Genomic DNA, 25,861 nt, shown 5'->3' on the forward strand with positions numbered 1-25,861 from the left:
TCCGTGTTTCTCTTCCCATAGTCTCCTTGGTCACCTTGGAGATCCCAGCCCTGGAACAGTGGCACAGACAGCACAGGAGCACCTTTAGCTTTGCAAGTTTTCTCTCAGCCTGATGCGGTGTTGGACTGCTTTGGCCTTTCTCAGCTCAAAGTCACCTCTTTGTGCTCTCATTTGTGGAGAGAAGATCTCAGGGGTTTGCAGGTATGCTGATGCTGTCCACCCACACTCCTTGGGGATCAACTCTCTTTAATCATAGGTCTCCATTGTAGCTCCAGCAGCTGCTGTCCTGCTGCTGACCAGCACTCCAATCCATGCCGTTTGGACTCGGTGGTTCCAGCACCCAGCAAGGGCTGCCCAGGCAGACAGGCTGCATTTGGCCACCTATCTCCTGCAGCTGCAACGGGGGAGGGAAAGAAATGCCTTCTGGAACATTCTTTTCCTCTTGGAAAGCTGCATAAAACAGGAAGGATAGGAATGAACAGAGCTGAATTTGTTAAATTTGAAGGCGATGATGTAGGCAAGCCAGATGTTTCCTGCATATTTGGGACCTCTAACAGATGTGGGCGGCCGTGGCTGAGGTCAGCAGTGCTCTGAGCATTGGGTGGGCTCCACGTGTGCCCAGGCATGAGGAGCTGCTGTCCAGTGTTTGTCACAGGCCCTGGGTGATGATCTTGGTGAGGTGGCTGGGAGAGGTGTGATTTGTGCTAGGGTATGTAGTGTGCCTGGGGGGCTGGAGGAGTAGCGGGGTGACCGAACGTGGGAGGCTCTGACAAGGCGAGAAATGCTCCGGGTGCTCAGCCTCGTTCCTTAAATCAAGGGAACTGTTTATGTCCTTGGAGGCGGGAATAATAACCCACAAGCTGTGAGGGGAGTGTATGGGTGAGCTAACAGGGCCATGCAGTACAGCAGAAGGATGGCCCTGGGCAGTGCTTACGCAGCTCCGCTTCTCTGCTGGGGCTGTTCCCCCTCAAAGCATTGCTGAGCTGCTCAAACCCCACTTACATCTGAATCTGTTAAATAACAGCCCTACCCTGATGGTCTGCTGTGACATTTTGTCCTGTGGAAGCAGATATTCATTGTGGGGGGTGGAACTTGGCTGGGGATGGACCACATGCAGTGATGTAGGCACTGAAACTGGCTATGGGAGGCCTGGAGGGGAGTGTCAGTGGTGTGCATGGGAGCAGGCTGCAGTGCCAACTGGGAGCTCTCCATCAAAAGTAATGGCTGGAGAGCTGCCCGCTGCAACCTCAGAGCCTCTTCTGTTCCTGTTACCACGTTCAGACTTCTGGAGGCAGCAGGATCACAACAGCTCAACTTCCTTCTGTGGGCAAACGAGAAAGGGCTCTTCCTGTCGTGACCTTGCGTTTCTCTCCTGCCCTTGGTAAGCTGTACCTTACGCGTCTTTTGCAAACACCATCTTCCCCTGCCCTGCTCCTCATTAAAAAGAACTGAGGCGTTGGCACTGGGACCCCGGGGGTGATCAGGGGGAAACTGGTAGAGCTGGAAGGCGGGGGATGGCATCTCCAACTGGAAGGTGGCACCCAGCAGGCTGTTGGCACCCCCTGTGCCTTCACACACTACTCGGGGGCACCCACACCCAACCAAAGGACATGGCGCTCCCAGAGCAGCTGCTAATTCCACACCATGGCTCTCTGTTGGATGCTGATGGGTGACAGCTCTGCGCTCCCATCGTGACAGTGTGGCAGAGGGGTGGTATTATGGGATGGGGCCAACGGGGTGGTGCTGGAGCAGGAACTCTGTGCTGCCTGTGGCTGTGTGATCCAGGCCCCTCTTCTACCTCCGGTGGTGGGGAACGCTGAGAGAGGAGGATGAGCTCTCTGGAGGATGGTGGGGGCTGAGTATCCTGCAGAATAACTGCAGAATGGCAAAAATAGCTCCTTAAAAGCCTCTGAAGCGGAGCCATCCTAATGGCTGCTCCTGACGTCTTGGGCTCTGCCATCTCCCCCGTGTCGCTGCTGAGCACTCGCATGCATTCAGCCCATTACGTCGCAGCAGTTATTTGAGTTTCCCAGTCTGACTTTGGTGTTCACTTCCATATCGTCCACCATGGCTCTTACGGGCTCTCTCAGTCATCTCCACCCCCACGCCCATGTGTACACACACGAGTGCCTCTCTGCATTTCCAACCTGCAGCCTCATCCCCATTTGAAAGATGTTCCTCTATCAGCACGATCTTTGGAGCATTGAATTGAACAGGGAATTGGATTGCTGTGGCTGCAGTATCTCAGCATCTCTCCCTCTGCACCCGCCCCGTTTCCCTGTGCTCTCTTCAGGATGTCTCCTCCATTCTAGCAGTGCTTCCTTATTTCATTTTGGGCAGTTCAGGTCTGCAGAGCTCAACCCTCTGAGCTCAACCCCTGAGCTCAGAGCTCAACCCCTTCAGTGCCAGTGGGTGCACAAGGCACTGACTGGGGCTTTGTGGGGCTGTGCTGCAGTTTGTTGGCTGTGCCTGTGGCAAAATAGAGCAGGCAGGGGCTCACAGGGACCAAGGAGTCCCCTGCTGTCCTCTGCCGGTGCCAGCAGTGGGGCAGGTTTGTCACCAATCCAACCCCACTTACATCACAGGTGTTTGGAGCCAAACCTGAAGGGCAAAGGGGTGCTTTACTTTGATCTTTAGACTCCAGCTGCATGCTTAATAGCTCACCATCTTGATGCTGTGCTGCTGAGCCAGGAGCCCCACAGAGGGCAGCTGGGGGCTCTGCTATTGACTTTTGTGCTGTTAGGGTGCAGACCCAGAGCTCACACTCAGAAATGGGACCATTCCTTCCCTCTGCCTGGAAACACGGCCTCACCAGAGCACCTCATCTCCAGTCAGCACATCTCGGCACTGCTTCAGGAAGGTTTTCTGTCAGTGGAAATCCAGGCTGAGGCGAAAGCATCAAGAAAGCTGTGAGCCCTGCAGACACCAGTTTAAACAGTCGCCTTTCAGCTTGGAAATACTGACTCTTCCTTTTTATCAAATCACACCCAGCATCACTAAAGGAGCAGCATCAAATTGTCTCCTTAGTTTTCCCAGCATATTGACTCGCTGCACTTGGCAGCATTTGCAGTCAAATCCATCTTCTCTTCCCCGGCCAGGCGCTCGCTGCTGGGAGAGCACACAGGGGAGGGGAAGGGGGAAATAGAAGCACATTGCATGGATTCCCCAGCCTATGCCTGCACCTGGGTGGGCTGAGCACCTCCGGCTGCACCCTGGTTGTTCATTTCCCACTTGTTCAAGCTGCTTCTGCACTCAAGAGTTGGAATCCTGCTCCAGCTGTGAGTTTTTTAAGGGACTGAGCTGCCTATGGAGGTACCTGCGTGCTGTCCGTGCTGCTGCCTTCAGCCTCATTGTGCACTGGGCTCAGAGGGGCTGAGGTGACACACGTGCCTCTGCTCTGCTCCCTGAGCTGCGCAGCTCACGGCTGTGCTGGGGGATCCCCTCTGGAGGGTGCTGACACTGCACTGAGCACGTTACCTTCGTAGCAGCCCTGACACTGCCAGCACAACCCCAGCGTGTGCCCCGTGTGCGTGCGCTCAGGCATTGCCATGCTTCTTCCTCCCCAGATCTCCTCCTCCTCACACCTCTCCTCCCTGCTGTGCTCCCAGCACCGGCTCTTTTCTTTGTCGCTGCGGGGGATTCCTTTCATTGTCAATGAGAGAATCCTCCCGCTGCCTCTTAAATCTTTCCACTTTCCACTGAAGCACTGCAGGCCTGGTGAGGCTGAATGGGTTGGAGATGTCCTCAAGGAGGGCTCCAGCTCCTGGGGAGGCACCGGGGCTGCTCTCAGTGCCAAAGCTCCTGCTCCCACCCGCATGCTTCTCCCCTTGTGCCTTCAGCATCCGCACAGCGATGATGGGAAGAAGCTGACCTCTCCAATTAGTGCTTACAGTGTGAATGCAGCTCGGCCAGGTGCTCCAGCTGCAACAGGGGGAGTGTCGTCTCCATTCATCACTTTATTAGAGCCGTAACCATGCAGGGCTGCGGTTACCTTTAATTACCGGCTCTGTTGGGGGCCGGTTGTGCTCTTTCAGTGAGCAGTTTGGAGGTCTGTGCTGCCGTACAGTGGGGGCACTTACTGTCATGTCACCACGCAGTTCGGGCTGATGCCTGGCTGCTGCTGGAGGGGAGGGAGTGTGATGCTGCTGAGTAAGGGGAAGGGAGAGGGGACGGCTGTGCTGCCCTTTGTGCCACTGGGCTCTGTGCTCTGGAGCGGTGCTTGGGGAACCCGAGGATGCACAGAGTGCAGCACGGAACCCTACGGGCTGCAGGCAGCTTTGTGCCAGGCTGGAAATTGCAAGAGGTCTGCACGTTTGTTTCTTCTTTTAAATTAAAAGTGCCCCAGGGGCTGCCAGCATCCTCAGCTGAACAGAAGACAATGCAAAATGCAAAAGGGCAGTGGGAAACCTTGCAGTCCCAGGAAGGAGCAGCCACGCCAATTAACAGCAGGGATCAGCAACTGCCTGGCTGGAACAGGGATTTGCTCCCTGCTCTGCACATGGGGTTGGGGAGCGCAGCTGGACTGGACTGAGCAGGAGAGGAGGTGACCAGGTGGGGGGTACACATGGGGCTGCTTCCCATCCTTAGTCCCAATCCCACACACATGGAGGGGACAAGGCTGAGCTTCCACCACAGCACCTTCCCACCCAACAGGCGGCTTCAGCACGTGAGCAGGCTGATGAGGGATGGTGGCAGAGCAGAAGGGGCCTCTCTCAGCTATGGGTCACAGACTGATGGCTCTAGCATTTGGGATTCCACTTCTAAACAGGATTACAGAGTAAATCCAAGATGGATGATAAGATCCTGCTCATCTACAATCCACTCAAAGAGCTTTTCCCCCTCTGGCTTCGTTAAGAGCGCCTTAGGGGGATGAGAAGGAGGAGAGAGGAGTGATTCAAAGGGAACATCAAAATGCACTTCTGTGCATGCCATGCAGGCAGGGCGATGCTCCCAGCCCTGCAGCACAGCAGCTCCCATTGGGGGCTTCTTGAGTGGCACCCGGAGCTGTGGGTTCCCATAGGGTCTGTTTGCAATGCTATTTTGATGGCACACAGCTGAAGTGTTGGATCAGGAATTCGATGCCATCGTCTGTTCTCACTCCTTTCAGCCCATCTCCATAAAAGAGGGAAACACAAATGCTTTGCATCTAAAAATAAATGCCTTCCTCTGCTTTCCCTGTGCTGCTGCAGGTGGTGTTTGGGGCTCCAGCAGCGCTCTGGCCCTGCTGATGGTGGCTGACGTGGTTTGCTCCATGTGGTCAGTGGACACAATGGGACTGTGGTTGGACTGTAGCACCTTAATGCTTCTGTGACTCTATGAAAGCCTGGCTTTTGCCTTGGACAAACCCAGGAGGTCTCACCCAGCTTCATCCAAGTCCCTCTCCAAGGCTGAGACTTCAGGAATTGGGCTTCTAAATATCACAGGATTGATCTGAACACCGCGACTCATTCCTTTTTAAATAGCAGTTCTTAGATGCTTATCCTCTGCTGCTAGGCGTGCATCCCCAAGCCTCTCCGGGTATTTGTGAGGCCTTGAAATTTAATCCTTAAAGAACACGTTCAAAATTCAGCCCTTTGTGTGTAGCTCTGTGATTTTGGAGGCTGAGGTTTGGAGGAAAAAGCAAACATGGGGAGCATGTGGTGGCACAGCATGGCACGGTGTGGCACAGCATGGCATGGCATGGCACGGCATGGCATGGCATGCAGGTGGGGTCACCCAGCTGGGAAAGGGACCACCCGGTGCTCACAAAGCTGGGGATCTGCTGCTTGTTTTCCTCCTTTTTATCACTATTAAGCAAAGGCAAAACCCTCTGTTTCCTTCGGGGCAAAGCGCTCTGTGCGCCCAGGGATTCCCGCTTGGGGGAAGGAACCAGAGATCGAGTTGAAAGCCTGTACGTGCGTGGGGTGCATTTCTGGAGGGATTTGTGCCTCCTGGGGAATGTTCAAAGACATCCACAAGCCCCTGGTGTGCTGCTGTGGCTGCCAAGGAATGGGGCAGCCCTGAGCTCAGTACAACCAGCACCAAACTGCGGCTCTGGAGGCACAGCCAGAGGTCCCTTCTCCCTCCATGTCCCCACCGTGCTGGTTTCCAGCACCTACCCCAAAGGATCTGCTGTCCCACAGAGACATTGCTGCTGGGCCGGACTGCTTTAGGACACACAGCCTTCGCACTGCCCCAGCTGGAGCGTCCACCTCCAGCCTGTATGTCAGCTGTGGCTGCCCACAGAGCTGCGCTCGTGCCGGGGTAACACCTGCCAGCTCCCAGGCACAAAGGTGGAAAGGCAGAGGACAGCTAGAAACAACTCGAGGAAGCGGCTGCTTAGAATAGAAAGAGGTGTGTAACCATGGCTTCAGCTCTGTGCTGCGTGCCTGAAATGCAGATGTCTGCTACTGGCTCTGCTGGGCCGAAGCTGGCAGCTGCAAAAAGGGAGCAGGAATGCGATGGGGCCCCAGGCTGGGGGTGGTGCTCAGGGGTTGGAGCAGAGCTCAGTTTGGGCTGCGATGGCCACGAGTGATCCCCAACTTCAGCCCCAGCATCCCCATCTGCAGTGAAGGAGCCTTCCTGGGTGCTGCTGTCCCCAGCACTGGATGTGGAACCCCAACTGTGTGCCATGCAGCCCTTCCACCCCTCCAGCATCCCCGCCAGGCAGGAACATGCTGAGAATGAGAATTCGATGTCTGAATGCCTTCAGGTCCTTCCTCCAAATAATTCACTGCGGGACTCTAATTACCGTGCTTGCCCTGCATACACACAGGCTTCATACGGGAAAACGAGCGCAGAAGGATTTATGACTGATGGGCCCTTGATCTTCCATCTTTGATATTAAAGCATGCTGAATTCATCGCAATGTAGATTAAAATATGGGAGGCCATGGATGGACGCCGGGAGTGTTTGGGAGTTTGGTTGCTGCGCTGCCTGCCTTGCAGCAGGACTGCTTGTCCTCTCCTCAGAGCCCACCCGAGCTCAGGATGTGCCTGTATCCTATTCCATGTAACCACCCTGCTTCCTCCAGCCGTGGATCTGCGGCTGTTCGGACAGCAGTACAGAAGAGAACGGTCACCAAGAGGTTATTGCTGAGGGAAGGACAGCTTGCGGCCTCATTAGATGCAACAGGAGTTGGAAGTCGCTGAGGTTTGAGGCTTCCCTCAGCAATCGGCCATCTCTGCTGCTATGAATCATCTCCTGCTTTCCAAAAAGCTCTCCTCTGTGCTACAAAAGCCCTTGGCCTTCAGGGCACTGTTTGCATTGAATCTCCAACTATCGTGCAAGCATTTCCAGTACAGTCTGGGATCATCCTCTGTATCCTAAGCATTCTCCCAGCCTTCCCCAGCTCCTGCTGTTTTTTGGGGTTGATTGGTGCTGTGGCTAAAAAGCCCTTTTAGACACTCTTGTTAGCACTGAAGGTGAGATCCTCAGTGTGCCCAGAACTGCAGGGCGAGGGCATTAAATCAGCTTTCACTTTATTACGACGACTGGAAAATCCTAATGGAGAGCAGCAGAGGTGCCCTCAAAGGGGCCATCGCCCAGCAGCAAGCTGCCAGCCCTGTGCTTTGCTCCTGATTTATCCTCCTGCTGAGCTGCAGGATGGCTTTGAGCTCCTTGTGCTGCCCGGGGGGAGCTGCAGGTAACACTGGGGTCCTGGCTGGCAATAAGGGCTGGTGTGATGGGCGCACATCCTGGAGCAGGGGGTGCCGGAGATGGTCCCAGATATAAGTCCTCTCATTTGTGTGGCATTGAGGAGAAGCATCATACTCTTACAGTCTTTAATTCATCCCTGTGAGGGGCATCACCAAGTGACTCAAATCAGACCCCCACCTCCTAATAGAGGTGTGTAGAGAAAAAGGCTGTTTATCCTCTTCCATGTACCCCACACACACACCCCTTCGGTGGGGAGCTGCTCTGTGCTCAGGTGCGTGGAGGCAGCACCAGGTGCAAGGAGCCCACGTGCTGCCCTATCTCTGCTGCACTCCTGATTTATCCCCACCACGGAGGAATCGTGGTCGTTCCCCACCTGCAGAGGGGATGGCAGCCTATGAGGGTCTGCAGGCTGTGCTGCAAAGAGGGGGGAGAAGCAAAGAGTACCCACGGGGTGCTCGCCGTGCTGGGACCAGCAGCTCTGTCTGTGCTCCTCTCATAGCACACGTGTGCCATTAAGAAAAAAAGATCAGTGCTCCCAGAAGCTAAAAATAACAGCAGGCAACGAACGGGGTTTGGCCAGGAGACAGTACGGGAACGCGGGGGTGTGGAGCAGGAGGTGTAATTTCACTGCTGCTCCTTCAGCAACAGGGCGAGGGAGAAGGGGATGAACCGAGGCAGCCATCGCCGAGGTAAACGCTGTGCGGCCCCACGGGTGCAGGGGGCAGAGCCGGGGGGTGATGGGGCAGAGCTGGGAAGGTGGAAGCGGGGCGGGGGGAGAGCTGTGTGCTGCGAGTAGTGGGATCCGGGCTGCGTGCGAGGATGGAGAGCTGTGCTGCTAAATGAGGGAGTGAGTGCAAACAGGCTGTAATTACCATCGCCCCTCCACAGCCAGCTCTCCGCTCGCTCCAAGCTGTCAGATGCTCTCCCGTGGATGCCTCCATCTCCTTATCGTAGCCAAATCTCTGTTTATTCTCTCCTTCGGACCCGGCGCTCGGCTGTCAGCTGGGGAGAGGGGCAGGGGAGGAAGGAGGGGTGAGGATGCGTGGGCGCTGCTCCGTGGGGAGGTGTGTGCTGGGGGAGCTCGCGTTGATACGGATGCAATGAGGTGGCCACAGCCGCTTCAAGCCCTCCTTGAATGGCCGCAGTCCGTCTGCGGTGACGGCCCCGCGCTTGGCATGGAGGGGACGGGTGCTGCCTACCTCTGTGCCGAGGGATGCGTCCCTGCTCAACTCCCACAGCTACACACGGGGAAGGGATGGGCTGAGGGATTCGCCTCCTCCAGCTGGTTTCAGGTCCTGCCCTCCTGGCACAGGTGGGAGCGCCTGGAGGGGCAGTGATACCCTCAGCACGTCCCGACCGCTGCCTGAGAGGAAAACAAAGCGAAAAACAGCCACGGCAACAGGTCTAATTAGCAGAGGCATTGATGCCTCCGGCTTTCGGAGGGGGCTGAGCTGTCTGGCAGCCAGGCTGCTCTGTGCAGATGGACCAATTTAGCCAGGTAAGGAAGGAGCCGCAGAGCTGGAGTGCTGCCATCTCCCCGACCGGCTCCGGCACTGCTCCGCTCTGTAATTGTGCTGCAGCCATACAGACAACTGCCATCCATCACCCCGCTGGCTCTGCTGCTGGGATGGCATCCACAGGGCACTGTGGTCCCTGGGTGCTGCAAACCCGCAGGGCTGTGCTCCTGGTGCCTGCTTGTCCTCCCAGCTGTGGGGTGAAACTGGAGCCCAGGATGGACCTGAAGATCCCCTAGGGGTGGAATCAGGTTCCTTGTTAGCTAACAACTGGGCACAAGGGAAAAAGCTCTCTTCCTGCACTCCGCAATGGGAAGATCTTCTGGGTGAGTTTAATGACTCCTTAATGGCACAGGGTGAGAGATCTTGAGTGCTTCCTCCTGGATAAGCTCCACTGGAGGATGGCACCTCTCAGGGCTGAGAGGCAGATCCATAACAGAATGAATGGGTTTCCTTGGAACCTGCAAGCTGCTGGCATTCTGCTCCCCACTGAACCCCACTATTCCCAGTACAGAGCATCCCCATGTGTGGTGTGAACCCGGAGCTGCCCCAGTCTGTCTGCACCAGAAACGTGGTGCTCTGCCTCCAGTGCACTCTGTCGGGCTCATGTGAATCTTGCTGTGTGAAGAATGCTCTTTTTCCAGTTTGAAGGCTTGTTTTGTTGTTACTGCAACACGTTCCTAATTGCATGTTTAATTGAGGCCTTTGGGGACTGAGGAGGCTGAAGCAGGTGCCGTGGAAGATGGGCTTTAGGCACACAGAGGGCAGTAGGGGAGAGGCAGCAGAATGGAGCCCAGCAGCTATTCCACTCCCCACCCCAGACCCCACCACTGCAGGGTACAAGCCGCCTCCAGGCACCCCATGCTCACAGTGCTGCCCTCACGAGTCCCTGCGGTCCAACTCAGGCCCCCAGAACCCCAACACCCTCTCACCTTCACTGCACCTGGGCACCCCTGGCACAGGGAGAAGCCTCCTTGCCTTGCACTGTGCCCCCTGGGCTCGCTGCTCCGCGAGGAGGAGCATCACCAAAGGCCCCCTGCGATACCCGAGGGCACCGCTGTGCCCCGCAGGTGACAACCGCCTGGGAAAGGTGCCGGTGTCCGCCCGCTCCCAGCCCCACTCCCTCACGCTGCTGCTCCCCCAGCTGCTGAGCCTGTTGCTTACATAAACCGCTTGCTCTCGAGTGCCGATGGAGCTGTTTGCTTCCCATCCCACTGGGCTCGGCGAGCTAATTTTATTTTTCCTGGGCTTAATGGGATGTTTATTCCACAACAGCCTTCCCACGGCGCCCGGCAGGAGGGATGCTGTGCCCTCAGCCCAGCACCGCTTCAACCGAGCGCTCCCAGTGCTGGAGGTTCAGCTCTGCTCCTCAAACCCAGCCCGGTGGTCTCGGTCAGCCCAGCTGAGGTCTCAGGGCTCTGTATGGAGCAGCCGGGGATGGGACAGTCCTGAGTCCTGCCACGCCGTGGCAGAGCAGCTCCCAGCAGGTGACAGCGATCCGGCTTGACAACTGCTGGGTTGTTTCATGACAACTGCCAAGCAGCCATCGGGTAGTCGTGATTTCTCCTACTCGCTTTGGCTCGGAGCCATCTGGAGAGATGGAGTAGGAGGGGGCCGCTTTGCTCCTCTTGTAGGAGGGAGGAAGCCCAGGTGTGCACCTCCCATCCTCATCCCATCCGCCACGCGTGCTGCTGGAGCAGCGATCCCATACAGCAGGGGACGTTTCCCCCTCTCTGAGCTCGTGCTTCTAACAGCTTTACAGCAGCAGCCAAAAGGTGCGTGTGAGCACGGCCTGATGCTCTGCAATGGGAGGGCTGTCTGTGCACACAGGCGAGGCAGAGGGATGAACGTGTATTTATGGAGCAAACTTTGATATTAAAAGCTAGGCAAGCCGACCAGCTTCGTTGGATCTTCCTTTTAATCTCCATCCTGAAAAGATATTTGTTTTCTCCCAGTTATTTTCACACGGTTGGATCTGTAAAGAGACCAAAACTGCCACCTGTTTAAAAATAGTGCAGGAGATGCTGAGATGGGAGCAGGGAGCTTCCTGGGGTGTGCTGTGCTGGACGGGGGGGGGGGGGGGGGGCAGAAGGAGGAAGGGGCACACGGACCCCCCGGCGTGGGTTTGTTGTCAGGTGGGAGATGGAGAGAGAGGAATGATGTGCTCTGGGTGCTGCTCTGCTGGCGACGCTGTGGCTGTGGGGAGGCCTGGGGGAGTGCTGCTGAAATGGGGAGCACGGGGTGGCCGAGGGTTTGGGTGGGATTTCTGCAGCGGCTCAGGGCACAGAGCGGGACGGGGAATGCAAGGAAGGCAGCAGAAGCGCTCGTGGTAGGAGCTCAGAGCCGGGGAAGCTGCAGGCAGGTCTGACTTCTGGGTGTTGTTGGAGCCCTGGCCAAGACGAGGAGAAACGGTGGCATGGGAGGCATTCTTTCCTGTGGGTGCTGTCCAGCTAATTGTGCACCTGAATTCCACTGATCCATGGTAACTTCCCACCCCCCCAGCCCTCATTTCCCCGTCATTTAATGAGAAACACGCACCAGCCGCCTCCTGTGCCGAGATAAGGGTTTCTTTAAGAGCTTTTGTTGGTTTTTTTGTTGTGGTTTTTTGTTTTAATGGAGGAGGTTACCATGGAGTTACCTATGGATGGGAGCGCAGGAAGCGCATTTGTGCTCGGGGAGGAGGGTGAAGAGTGAGAGGTGCAAACCTGGCACGTCGCACAGAAGTTCTGAAGGTGCTCAAAATGAAGGTGACGGGGAACAGCAGAAGGATCCCGTGGTGTCGAGCGAGAGGATGGCAGGGATGGCAAGCGGGGCTGGGTGCTGGCGAGGCAGCGCCAGAGCTGCGAGGGGGCACCGAGGTGGCCTTGATGCGGGATCGTGGTCAGAGCCCGGGATGGGGGCTCGGGGGGCGGGTGGGCAGCGGGGAGATGCTCCAGCTCGGAAAGGGCGGCGGAGAGGGGCATTCCTCTGATGACAGAGCACCGGGCGTGGAACCTCCGACGGGATGGGGGCCCGGGGATGCGCACCGCGCACACCGCAGCCGATTGCGCCCTCGTCCCGACGGGGCAGCGCGGGGTCCTCCCGCCGCCCCCCGCCCCCTCCCCCCTTTCTCCCCGGGCCCCGCCCCGCGTATCCACAGCCGCTCGCAGCCCCGCAGAGCCGCGCACAGCGCCCGGTGCCGCAGCCGCCCGCCGCCGCCGGCCGGAGGGAGCGGGCAGCCCGGCGGCATGGCGGGGCGGGGGCGGCGGGCGCCGGCTGCGCGCTGAGCGGGGCGCGGTGCGCGGTGCGGGCGCTGCGGCGGCGGCAGAGCCATGGGGGCGGCGGCCCGGAGGGGCCCGGCCGTGCCCGCCCGCCGCGCCGCCCGCCTGAGCCACCGGCAGCGACGGAGGGAGCGGAGCCGGAGCCGAGGTGAGCGCTGTGCGCCCGGAGGGGGGGGCCGAGGTTGGAGATGCGCGCTGCCCGCTGCCGTCTCAAGCAGTTTGCAGGAGTTCGTTCCGCTCCCCGAGCGGTGCGCTGCTTGCTGCCCGCGCCAAGGTTATGCGGGAGGTTTGCCTCCTCCTGCCTTGCTGCGGGGTTCCCGTGCTCCCCCCAGGTTTCGGTGCTCCGAGGGTTCTGAAGCAAGACCCTGCTACGCACCGTGGGGCGGCGGTAGACGTGATGTTGTGCGGGCACAGGAGATTGCAGCCTAGGGTGCATCCTTTCCATCCATCCTGCTGCGGTCGTAGCTCATGGATGGTGCATCTGCAGGTGGTACCCGCCCAGCCCAGAGGCACAGAAGGAGGAATCTGCTCTTAGGGCTCCGGAGGGGCTGAATGGGATCCGTGCTGCTCCCCCCAGCCCCACTTTCCCCAGCCGGGAGCTGTGCCGTTGCTGCTGGGTCACCTTGGCACACTCCCAGGCAGTGATGCCCTCCGTGTTCTCTCAGTGTTGTGGTGTTTATTGATGTGGATTGCACCCAGCTGAGCTGAAAGAACAGTGAGGAAGGCTCTTGGCTTCTGGCTTGAGCTTGTTGGTGTTCTTTCCCTTTTTCCCTGCTGTAGGACAATTGGGATGGGGTGAGTTTTCTTCCTTGCTGGCAGTGGGACTGGTGGAGAGATGTGGTTCCCTCCTTAAGGGATCTGCAGAGTGGGAGCAATGTGAAAACATTTGCAGCTTTCTCCTTTCATACAACAACCAGACAGCTCTGTGCCACCTTTCACCTACCCATGCCTCAGTTTCCCCATCTCTGCAAGGGAAGAGGGGAGACAAACTGGCTCTCACCAGCAAGGGCTCAGATGCAGTTTGTTGTGTGTCAGAGCCTCACTGGGCACAAGGCTGCCCCAGGGGCCAAGAACAGCTCTGGATCAGGCCCAAGGGATGCTGAGCTGCCATCCTGCGGCAAGGAGTTCCACACTGCGCCTGAGCAGCAACACAAAAATTGTGTTAAGAAATGAAAGGAAACGTGATTTCTTTATTTATTTATTTGATGAGGAAAGCAGGAATAACCCCCATCCGGGTCAGAGAGCCCTGCTGTGCTTTGGGCCATCTCCTGCCCTCTGAGCATCGGCGTGTAGCTGAGCTGCTGCCTCGTGCACTCACTGCTCGCTGGGGCTCAGCTCCCTGGTCAAAGAGTTTGGGGTGGTTTTAGTGGTGTGCATGGAGTCGGGGCATGGAGCAGCACTTGGCAGGCAGTGGGGCTCCTTGGTTGAGAAGCCCAGGGAGGAAGCAAGTCCCACTACCCCAGCACCGAGGTTGGTGTGTTTGCCACCACCTGGGGTGCCCTAGCATAAATCTATCTCAGGTAGCTGGGCTGTTTGAGTGGCTGGCAGGGAAATGCATTGGATGCACGCTTGGTTAGCACAGCAGCAGCCTGGAGTGCAGCCACTGCAAAGCTTACTTGTGTGGGATGCTGCTGGCTGCAGAGCTCCATTATAAGGGCACAGAGCTGACTGTGGGTCCTGGACTGTCCCAGGGTATCAGGAAGGGCTGAGCTGCCCAGTGTCGTGGGCAGGTGCTGCTGGCTGCCATCAGCTGCCTCTGCCCTGCTGGAGCTCTGCCTGCAGCTGCAACTCTGAGCTGAGCAAGCAGCTTGCTGCCTGCGAGGGGGACTGGGACCATTTGAGAAGGAAAAGCCTATGGAACAGGTGCAAAGCCACAGCTGTTTTGTGTGCTGGTGGCTGTGGGAGGACCTCCTGGGGTGCGGATCAGGCTCAGACTGTCTCTATTAGCTAGCAATAAAGCTCACAGTGGGAGGTTGCCCGGGCAGGGGCCCACTGGCCTCAAGGTTTCCAAGGCAGGAGAGAGGCACGATGCTCTCAGTGAGTGCTGGAGCTCACCTCTGTAAGCTGAGATAAGCCAGACCTTGCTTTGAACATCAGCTCCTAGCATCAGGTCCTGTCTAGCATGGGACTCCCAGAGCAGAAAGCAAGCTGGTGATAAGGCACTGTTTGCACATGCATTTCAGCGTGTTGCTTTGTCCCCTGTGACCATACTGACCAACCCGTGTGCTGGGGAGCAGTGAGCTGGGCTCTGGGACTTGTTCATGGCTCTGCAGAGATCAGATCTTGACTCAAATCACAGCCCCGTGCCACTTGGAGGATGCTTCCACCACCTTCTCAGCAGCTGTTCCCTGGCACTGAAGGACAAAGCTGCTGCCCCTCAGCTCAGCCCCACGCTTGTAGAGCCCACCAGTGGTGGTCCTTCCACTGATTTCCCTTTCAAAACTCTCAGTTCACCGCTGTGAGCTGAGTGCCATCCAGCAGGGCAGCACCAACACACAGACACCACATGCCAGAAATGAGAAAGCATTTATGTAAGGACAAGGAAGGCAGCTGCCTTGCAGAGCCCCCAAGGCTGCTCAGAGCAGGGCATGGATCCCATAGGGGCAGAGCACTGCTGGGGTGCGGCCACCAGCAATGGCATGGGGAGAGCTGGCACCAAAGAGGACCCTCGTGCTGGTGATGTCTCAGAGCTTGCAGTAAGAGAAGGGCAGCTGAGCTGCAGTAATGGTCCCTCTCTCTCCCTGAAATGGCTGAAGCTGTGCTGCACGCTTCCAGCACCCTGCCTGTGGGAGCAGAGACATCACCCATCCATAGTGTCTGTGCCACTGGGTTCTTCCAGCTTCAAAACTAAGGGACAGAGGTACGGGTGCACCAGGATGCAGCCCTGTCCATCCCCATATGGTACAGCTCTAGGGCTGGGCAGCCAGCAGCACCCTGACAGCTCTGTTAGTGGTAACAAGGGGCAGCCCCACATCTTGCACAGCCCCAGCTCCAAGGTGTCAGCCCAGCACAGCCTCAGCACGCAGGATGGTTGCTCAGTGAGGCTGGGAACACTTCTGAGCTCCTCATCGTTCTCCCTGCCTTGCCTCTCTTTTAAATTAATCAGGAGCTGGCCTCAGCAGTCAGTCGATACTGAGATTTATCTCTTAAATAGCATTATTGATTGCCCGGGAAGCCTGCTTTTGTATTGATAGATATGTACACGTGCAGACAAGCCCTCTGCCAAGTCCCGGCGGTGAGCGGTACGGAGTGTACCGTGCAGAGACTGCTCATCATGGGCTGGGTCGCGTGTGTGCCCGCGTGATGGGGATGCAGATCCCTGCTGGAGAGCACAGTGAGGCACCCGGGGGTCTTTGGGCACAAACTCCTTTATATCCATCCACCATCTTACCCAATCTGAGGCTTCCACCCTGTTCATTTTTCTGCAGTGTGCTGTTGCAGAGCTAATGATGCTGCCAGCGTGCAGTGCCTGGGTAGGGTGCTGTGTCCTTCCTTAGCAAAAGGTGTGTGGGGGCCTTGCAAGGAATCGTGTGGTCTCCCACGTGGTTGCTGACTCTGCAGGGAGGGGTTCTTCAGGTGAGGAAGCCGCTGTAGATGTGCAAGGCTGAGGCTGTAGCAACACGTGGAAGGGCTGGTGAGAGGAGGACGGCTGAGACAGGGTGCGCTTGATGTTCCAGAGAGGGTTTTGGTTTGTGCTGCTCCTATTGTGCTGGCGGTGAGGCTGCAAGCTGCCGCGTGCGGAAAGCACGGTGGGACCTGGCTGGGCTCTGAGCTGGTGGAGCCACTGAAGGGTTACAGACGTGTTGCTGGGAAAGGCACAGCCTGCTGGTGCTCCTTCCTCCAGGTAATGGGAACTGGGTGAAGAGGGCTCCTCTGGGCTGCATGGGCTTTGCTGGCAGCATCCCCACTGTGGCTGTTGTCGCTGGAAGGAGGCAGAATGCTCACAGCTGCAGAGTGGTGGTACTCAGCTCCAGGTCACTGTTGCTTCGCTACCAGCACAGGGTTGTGACCGCAGAGGGGAAGCCCTGGCCGTGCTACAGAGGGGAAGGAGCAAAAGGCATGGAGCTGGGTTGCCAGCAGACAATCTTGGGGTTGGGAGGGAGCAGGAAATAGGGGGTGTTCGTTGTGCTCCTGGCCTTGTGTAAATCCCTACAGCCTCACTAGAGAGCCCTGCTTCACAGTGGCCCAGCAGCTGCACAAAGGCTTGGGAACTCATCCTGGTGGCTGCAGCACCCTCGGGGAGGCTGGTTCTGGTAGGATCAGGTCCAGGGGCTGGAGCCGTGGGGTGGGGTGGGCTGCTCTCCTTTTAGCTCTGGGCACTGCTGCTTGGTTTACCCCAAAGCAGCACCATGTGCTTGGGCAGCACTGCTGTCCTCCAGTGTCATGGAGCGCAGCCAAGGTGCAGTGCTGCTCGTGAAAGGAATTGCAAAAGCTCTTGCCAGTTTTGCTGTAGCAAACTTCGTGGTGTGGCTGTTTTTGCCTTTGGTGCTGCAGTGCCTGCTCCTGAGCCATGCCTGGGGCTGCCCACAGCAAGCCAGGCTCACCCCACTATGTATTCAGGGCCCCTCGCCTCATACCTCACATCCAGACAGAGCACAGTGCTGCCCTATACTGTGCTCTCCTGGGAGCAGACACTGGGCTGAGTGTTAGTGGAGATGTCACAGGAGGTCTGTAGAGTCGGCTCGGGTATAGCAAAACCTGTATGTGTGTGCCATCAGCATCCGTGACAAGTTCTCGGGTGCTGCTGTGCCTGTGTGTGTGTGTGTAGATGCATATGGATGTGCAGTGCTACGGCATCTTGATAACGCTTAGACCCCTTCAGCAGTTTTCCAGACAACGTCTGCCCGCAGCGAGCGCCCGGTCCGCCTGATAGCAGCAAGCCAATCTACGTGGGGATCTTGGGAAAGAACAGTTGGGGTTTTATGAAGCTGGCATAATTTACAGCTAAAATAGCACACCAGAAATATGTCCAATCCAATCTCCTTTGTAATCTTGTTTTCATTTAAGCCTGCAGGCTGGTGGAGGGGGTAGTAAGGAAAGCAAACTGCGAAGGGAGTTTATTACCCGTGTCAGTGAGATTTGTGCGGTGCTCCGCACTGAGTGACCTCAATTTGCAAAGGTTGCAGCTGGCTGTGGGGCTCCCTGGCACGAAGGGGTATCTCCTGCCTGCACAGGGGCTGCCAACCCCACCATGTGGAGCAGCTCCAATGCCCGTTCCTGCAGCTGGGCAGGGAGAGCTATTGCAGTGTGTTGGTGAGCGTCGTGCTTGTGATGTCCTGGCCAGCTCACCGTGAAAAGGAATGAAATTATCTCGCTGCTGCTGCCTTTGCGGGTTGCATTTCTCTTTAGTTTTCAGACCACAGATTGTCCCAGATCTCCTGCCAATAGCAGGGAGCTAACTGATAATGCAGCTGCTATTAATAAAGCCGTGTTGTTACATATTCATATCAATCAGACTTCTAATTCCACAATACAAAAAATAAAACCCACAACCACCATAAAGAAGAAGGCAGCGTTTCAGAGGGCGATGGAGGACGGTGCCAGGCAGGATGGCGTTTGAGGCTCATTTCACCAGCGCTGACAGCGCTCTGCTCACATTTCTGCCCCTTGGGATCCCTGCCCTGAGCTGTTTGTTGCCCTGACACCTCTTGCATCCCAACACCTGGGCAGCGTTTTCTTTGCTCTGCTTTGTCAGAGGCAGCCGAGATGAGCCCAGCTCTCCATCTGTGTACAAGGGCGAGGTGCAGCAGCACTAGGCTGTCAGGCTGTGGGCAGACCTCCACCCGCACGGAGGATGCAGAGGGCTGGATGAAGAGCTGTTCCTTCTTGCTGTCTTTCTCTCTTCAGCCACGCTGGTGTGTTGCAGAGCTCCAAGCCCAGGTACCATGCGTGGCTGTAGGAGCCCCAGAGTGCTGGCACCACTGGGAAATGGGAGCAGTGCGAGACGGGGGAGCTGTCGATGCGTGCGGGTGTGTTGGTGGCTCATTGCTTTCTCCATTTTATACAGAAAATTTCACATATTATGTAAATTAAAAAGCAAAGCATAGAAAATCCTACGGAATAAATCAGGGATGTATATATGTTTGTACAACTATTAGAGAGGGAAGTACACCGAAGAATCTTAGCCAACAGATAAATATGCTGCCATTCTTGCAATAAAATATGCTCTTTGTCATTGCTACAGTATCACAAAAGTACTGCCTCCCAAAACGTGGCAGCGTTTTATGGTAAGCTATAAATTGGATGAGATACCTGATTATTCATAGGGTATTACGGAGGTGTCAGTAAGTGACTTCTCCATTAAGGCCACACTGAGACTTGCATGTACAGCAAAGCCCTCTCTCCTTGTGACTGAATTCAGTTTCCAGATTTGGTCAAACCAATCTGACGTGGCCAAGCAGGTTTTGCTTGTGTCCTACTCCAGCACCTCACCCTTCCCCTGTCTCTGGGTGTGCTTTCAAATGCAGCCTTGAGACCTTGGGTCTCTACGTCCCTGTGTGCAGCTCTTCTGTGCTCGCTGGGACGGCTGCAGCATCGGGGTGCGATGGGGCCATCCTGCAGCTGCTCCCCCCTCACTGCCCCTGTTCTTAAGTGCTGTCAGCAGAGTACAAGCGTTGTTCCGCCAGGTTCCCGGGACGCGGGCTGGCTGCGAGCCCTCTCGGCAGAGCCTTGCAGACATTGCAGCGAGCAGTTTCCAAGCAACTCCAAGGCTGCTGGTCTAAAAGGACTCCGGGTAACGGCACGTTAATATTAAGTGGAGTTATTAAAAGGAACTGCGCTAAAAAAGAGGCAGGAAGGGCAGCTGGTGTGGTGGAGCTGATACCCCCCTGCTGTCCATCGCTTGTGCTGTGAATGCAGTTCTCCAGCCTCGGGTTTGTCCTAGGGGCAAACAGAGGTCCCAGCAGCGTGCTGCAGCCAGGGGCTGTGCAGTGTCTAGCAGCTCCTTGTTGCATCAGTGACGGATGGCTCTAAGTGGGCTGGCAGGAAAAAAATCCCCAAATCCCCCCACGGTGTCTGGAAGCTGGCGGCTGGGACGGGATTGCTGCAGCTGCAGAGCGTGCTTGATTTTGGAATGACGGAGATAAGAGAGTTAGAGGTAATTGAGAGAAGTCCTCCGTGGCAGTTAGAGGGAACAGGAGTTGTATCAGTAACAGATGGGATTGCTGGTGCCACGGGAGACCTGTAAGTGCTTGCGCTCTTTGTTTATGCCTAGCAGGAAACATCTCGCTTTTTTCACCTTGTCTGCAAATTTATCTCTCTGTCCCTCCTGAGTTAGTGTGAGCTCAGGACAGGGCAGGGCGTGAGGAAGAGCTGGCCATATGGTGGAGCAGGCCTTGTGGGTGGGACTAGGCCTCAGCTGGGACCAGGCCTCACATGTAGGACCAGGCCTCACACCTGAGACTAGGCCCCAGTTGGGAGCAGGCCTCATGGGTGGGACTGGGCCACAGATGGGATGGTTGCAGTGCTTGCAAAGGGGCTGTGCTTCTGATGGGAAGGGGCTGCCAGCACTGCGCTCAGAGGCATTTGCTGGTGGAAATTGCTGCTGCCTGCCATCCGCCGTGTGCTGCAGGACGTGACGCCGGGCTGCCGGTCTGGCTCAGCAGTGCCCATAAATCTGCCTGGCGTCAGAGCGTACAACAGCAGCACGGGGATGATGTGAAGAGCATTCCTGCTGACTTACGGCTTCTCTGCTTGATGGGGGTAGGAAAGAGTAGTGAGCAGCTGGCTCTGCTGGCAAGCCTTGCATTGCCTTTCTCCCCATGCAACGTCAGTGGGACTTGGTGAGTGACTCCCTGCAGGCAGGATGAGGACCGGCGTGCTGGCAGCACAGGCTGATGGGGTCTGACGGATCCAGGCAGGCAGTGAGAAGCTGAGGCATTGCGTGGTGGGTTTCTTGGAAGAAACCCCAGCACTAACTGGCCTCCACTGGCTTCCACTGTCCCCACTGATCTGCAGAAGACCGTGAAGTTTTGCCCAGCTCCTTGATCTTGCTTCTCTTGGAACCTCCTCTGCAAACACAGTTGGCCCCAGCAACTCTATCCTCTCAAGTTGGGTCATCAGCATTCACCGGTTCAGGAGTGGTTTGTGCAGGTAGGAAGCAGTGTGGTGCAGGTGTTTGAGCTGCAGTCTGGCCATCCAGGAAGCAGCATTTCTCCATCTCTGTGCCACTGGGTCTCCTGGACAAACATCTGTCCTGCTGTGCTTCTGTTTCCCCAGTTTTCATACAGGAGCAATGCTTACTTCTCTGAAAGACTCTGGGAGGAAAACGAAATGCCAAGCACTGTCTTCTCCCTGTTGTCACATCAGGTGTGTTGGGATGTCCTCTTAGAGCCCTGCTGCCCAAGGAGGGCCTGTATCCCATCCCAGTGCTTTGAAGGCATGTCATGCATTTCATGGCTAAACAAATTTGCCTTCACTGTGGCTCTTTCCTTTCCTACTCAGTATTCAGGGAGCACTGTTTAGTAACCAAGGTATTTGCATAAGCTGAGTTGTGTTGTAATTGCTCCCCTTCTGAAGAGGCGCTTATCATCCCATCACTGTGGCTTATTCTGTCTTTAACACCAGGTTAGTAGGTAGTCCCTGAGGGGTGGCTGCCTGCTGCCTCGGGGAATGCCAACCCTGAGGTAAGGGGGCACAAGGCAGCCTTAGCACTCTGCTTCTGCACAGCATGTTCATCCTGAATGAGCAGACCTGGCTTATGCACCACGGCCTTTCTTCACCCATGCCTCTCTTTCCACTCTGTGAGGGACTTCCTGGCACCTGGGGTTGGTGTCAGGGTGACGGCCACTCTGTGTGCCTGCCTGCCACCTGCAGCATGACTCATCCCAGAGGCAGCTTTCACACAGCCATGTTTCCAGGAGAACAGCAGCAAGTGTGGGTCCTGGCAGTACCTGGCGGTATCCAGACTATGGGCATAGGGCTGATGGGCAGCTAACTCTCTGCAGGCTCACAAGCTGTTTCTGCCCATTAAGTGTAGGGACTTGCAGCTTGTTCTGGCCCTGAGTTATTTCTGCTGCTTGTTCCCAGGAAGCCCACACATGCTTCTAGCCGGTCCTGGGATCCCTGTGGGCAGGGGACAGGCAGCAAAGCCACTGTGCTTTGTGACTGCAAGAGAAAAACATTGTGTCCTCGTGCAGGCAGCAGGCTGGCGCTGGCTGACCTAACTGCTAAGCAGGGACTGAGGGCTCCAGAGCTGTGCTGTTTCCCTGTCCTCTTGCCAGCAGGAGCAGTTTGTCCCACTGTCCTGCTCTGGCATTGCTCGCACAGTACCTTTGCTGTGCAGCTCAGCACCCATTTGTTAACCTGTTCCAACCTCCAGCCTTGCTCCTGCACAACCACCCGCAGGGAGCAGAGGCTGCCAGTCTCTACACTATCTCCCTGGATGCCTTAAGTCTTGCTTTGTCTCTGTGAAATCTCAATCATTTATCTTCCTAAACCCTGGCAGGTAGTTCTGTGAGCAGTTCCTGCTATGGTGCTGGCTTCTCCTCGCTCCCCAGTATTCTCTTTCGATTTAATCCTTCTGGAGTTCACATTGTCTTTGCAATCCCCAGGGATAATACGCTGCTAAGTCCAGATCCCAGCACCAAGCACCCTGGGAAACACTCAATTCCCTTTCCCACTAGCAGGATGCACTTCTAATGACCCAGTGGTTCCCTTCTTGCTGCTTTGCTGCTTCTCCCCGCAGAATGCTCTGGCTCTCAGGCTCTGGCTACTTGGGCACTTTGAAGATAAGTGGCTTGGTGCTCGGTCTGTTTGCTCCTTCAGCCTGTGGTCTGTGTGGGCTGGGAGGAGAAGACCTGTCAATGCAGGGGCAGGAGCTGCATGCTTTGGTGCCAGCTCCAGTGCCGTGCTGTTGTCAGAGGAGGATGCTGGTGTTCGCCTCCTCTCAGCCCTTTAGGGGATGCTATCTCTGTGGCAATGCCTTCTCTTACTACCTGCTCACACAGGATGAGGTCCCAGCTAGACTGTCTCAGATAATGCTGACACTAATAACTTGGCTATTTTTACCTGCCCCCAGCAATATTCTTGCAAATGAGGTGTCAGCAGGGATGCTGGCGAATGCGACGCACTGTGTGTGGGTTTTACAAAACCAATAAAGCAATGTTAGGACGCGTGGCTAGGAGGTGTTGTGCTGGCATCCAGTCTGTCTCAGCGATCCGTTTGGGATGGCAGCACTTCATTACTCGCTCCTTCACCTGACGTTTGTTTACAGGGGATGCTGGTGGAAATGCCTTTTGTGGCTCAGGTGCCTCTGCTGGCCCTGCTGTTAAGGAAAATGTGGTTTGCTACTTAAGCTCCAGCATAAGCTGCTTCCCAAGGAGGCACTGAGTAACACCATGGGCTTGGTGTCTTGCTATCCATGCACAGTTTGGTTGCACAGCCCTGCTCATGACTGTGAGGGTTCTGACCCATCTCCCAGTCCAGTACAGGGAGGAAAAGGTGGCCCCAGGCACAGCTCTGAGGAGATGTGGGAGCATCTCTGTCAGTAACGTTGTGTCCTCTCTGCCTCCTGTTGTGTTCTCTGCCCCCAGACCTCAACCTCTCACACTGCCCATAGCCTCAGGTACCCCCTGACCCAACATCGTGCTGTGCAAAGCCAAACCCTCTCACAGCGGCCAAACACGCTGTGGGTGGCCAGGCAGTGGAACCAGCAGGACTAGGATTTGCAGATGCTCCAAGTTGGAGAGTTCTGTCTCTCCTCCTTATTAATTGCAAAGAGGATAATTGGTTTTGTGGCAAGTGGAAGAACGATAGCACGTGACTCAGATGAGCTGTCTGTCCTCCCAGGCACCAGTCTGTTCCCCCTGCAGTCAGCTGTGACCCAAGGCTCCTGTCCCTGTGTTGCATGGTGGAGGATGCTCTGACTGCAGCAGAGGGGTGCCACCTCCCTTCCTACCCTTCCCCACCTTGGCAACCAGATCGAGAGCCCCTCAGCCCCCCAAGACACATCCAGTCCCAGTCCTCACGCTGTGCTGTGATTCACAGCTCCCATCTCCCTGTGACAACACTCTGCTGACAGCCAGGATACATTAAGGACCAACTGGCTCATCTGCAGAGAACGCTCCATTTTTCTTCTTGTTTTGATTCCTTCTTTTTGTTTTGTTTTGTTTTTGCAGGCTAGCAGAAGGATTTTGATCTGGGCAGTGAGGTGAGAAGCAGGAGGGGCTTTGCACATATTTTGCTGTGCCCACGGCTGCTCTTGTGTACCGGCACCTCCATGGGTCTGAGTCTCTGAGGGTGATTTTGGTGCTCTCGGTCAAACTGGGAGCATCAGGCAGAGCTGTGCATGGCCTCACAGGGCTGTAGCTGTCCCTTTGCTGGCCCTGGCCCAGCAGGTGCCCACACAGCCAGCAGTGTTTAACCTCACTGATGTGAGCAGGCAGGCAGAGGGGCGGTGAGCTCCCGAGGCCACACTTCATGCTTTCCTCCTGCGTACAGCTCAGGACATACAGAGACATCTGATATGTTTCTGTGAGCAGGCGTGAATTGTCATTCACCAAAAGCACCGAGGTGACAGCTGTGTCACCCCAGCAGCGCTTTTGCTTGCAGATGAGGAGCGAGGCACAGCTCTGCGATGTTCCCCAGTGCTTACATGGGTGCTGCAGATGGGCACCACGCTCCGGGGAGCTGCCATGCTGTGCTGTGCCTCACCACCCCCCCTCCGAGGTGCTGCCACTGCAGCCTCCAGCGGTGTGCAGCAAAATGGGTTTGCTTCAATCGCCCTCGGTGAAATTGCATTAGTGGTGCTGCAAGCAGATCCATGTACTTCATGCTGCAGGGCTTGGGGGCATAAGTGGCAGCAGACGTCGTGATGGGAATGGGGACATCCCAGGGCACGGGGCGGCTCTGTGGTACAGATTGCAGCGCTTCGTACGGGGCCGTGTTGCAGCTAATGCTGTGTGACAGCCTGATGGGTCCTCCTGGGACAGCCAGAGCTGACGAGCCATCATCAGAGCTGTCAGTCACTGGCGCCCGCACCACAGTGTGTATTGTAAACAGGCAGCGTGGGTACCTCATTCCCAGGAGCAGGAAGGGCTGTGGGTTTGAGGGCGTTCTCTCATGGTGATGCTCAGCCCTGTGTCTGTATTGTTGAGAGAGATCAGCTGGCTGGGGGACAAGATGGCCATGTGAGCAGAGCCCCCACGAGGAGGTGGGCACGTGAGGGGTCACTGGTGCCACGCTTCCCTCTGCTCTGCCCAGCTGGGCTCTGCTTTCCTCTGGCATCAAGCTCCCACTGCTCAAACCCCATCAGCTCCAAATAGACACAAAGCAGCCCTGCAAACGGTAAGCAACATTACCGGGGCAGGGAGCTGGAACGAGATGGGCTCTGACAGCTGCTTCCACGAGGCAAGCAAGGTGTCAGCATGCGCTGCTTCTCCTGCACAGCTCCAAGCCCTGCTCCATGTGCACTGTGCGTTGGCACTCAGCACCTCGGCTCTACCTGCCCACTGGGTGGGCAGCAAGGTAGCAGCCATTGTCTGCTCCTCCTGGGATGGTGGCTGAGCCTTGAGGATGTGGGGAGGGGAAGCAGCACGTGTGCCCGGGCTGAGTCATGCTGAGGATTGTGCCTGTTGTTAGGAGTTTCGGATATGATATATTCGCTCAGCAGAAATCCGTTCATCACCCGCCTCTCCCCACCTGTCTGCCCATCCGTCCTGGCTCTTTCACGTAGTGTCTGTGGGGGAAAAAATGAAAATCTTTGCCTGGAAGGCTCGGGTTGCTTTTCAGGGCTGGAAGGTCTGGGAAGCAAAAGCAAGTGCTTGGTATGCAGAGCACAGAGCTGGCGGGCAGTGACTTAGAGCTGCAGATGTGAGAGACCGCTGCACCGCAGCACCCAGCGGGACAGGGGGCTGCACAGGGGGGAAACGGTGCCAGCAAGGTCTGGGGAACATCATGTGGCAAGCAGGGGAGGGCTGGAGGCTCTGATCTCCTCTCTGTGCAGGGGGAATGGGGCATCTCAGTGCCCCCCCCCCCCCCCCTCACTGAGCTGTCTGCCCTTGGCTGCTCCATGCCTAGGTGATTTGAGCTTTGAATCAGCTCCGAAATTGCCTTGGCTGAAACTCTGTCTCTATTGTTTGCAGTCTGCGGGAGCATCATTGAACATGTCAAAAAGATGAATTGGAGAGAAGAGGGGAAAAAAACCGAGGCGAGAGGAGTGGTTGGAGGGGAGAGCGGCACGGACTGGGCTCCCCTGGGGCACCCTCTCCCTTCAGCCAGGCTCTCCTGGGTGCTCAGGTGCTCCTGTTCTCTTTGAGGAGCATTCAGGCGTTCCTGATGCTGTTCCTTGGAAGGATCGGGCCCAAGGGTTGAAGTGTGGGGGTCATCCATCCGTTTGGGGCTATTGGTGTGTGCTGGAAGACCTGGCTCTCCCTCACACGCCATAGGCAACTGTTGCTGGTGTCAGTACTGGGGACACAGCTGAAGCAGCGTGGTCACTGCTGGTAGGGC

General features: G+C 56.5%; 1 protein-coding gene across 5 annotated transcripts in view; it reads left to right on the forward strand.

Annotated features, from left to right (window-relative positions):
• The first annotated feature begins 8,236 nt into the window (after positions 1-8,236).
• Positions 8,237-25,861, forward strand: part of FRMPD3 (FERM and PDZ domain containing 3) — a 44,073-nt gene continuing 26,448 nt past the window's right edge. Inside the window, exon 1 of one of the 5 annotated variants that reach the window (XM_072334514.1) lies at positions 8,237-8,327. The gene's annotated coding sequence lies outside the window, so the exon portion shown is untranslated. Of the gene's footprint in view, positions 8,328-11,767; positions 11,885-12,446; positions 12,561-16,055; positions 16,257-19,017; positions 19,595-25,861 lie in introns of those variants that run through there. The other 4 variants (XM_072334515.1, XM_072334512.1, XM_072334516.1 and 1 more) reach the window with 4 other exon arrangements.

The sequence above is a fragment of the Excalfactoria chinensis genome, chromosome 4, assembly GCF_039878825.1.
Source record: "Excalfactoria chinensis isolate bCotChi1 chromosome 4, bCotChi1.hap2, whole genome shotgun sequence".
NCBI classification, from domain to species: domain Eukaryota; kingdom Metazoa; phylum Chordata; class Aves; order Galliformes; family Phasianidae; genus Excalfactoria; species Excalfactoria chinensis.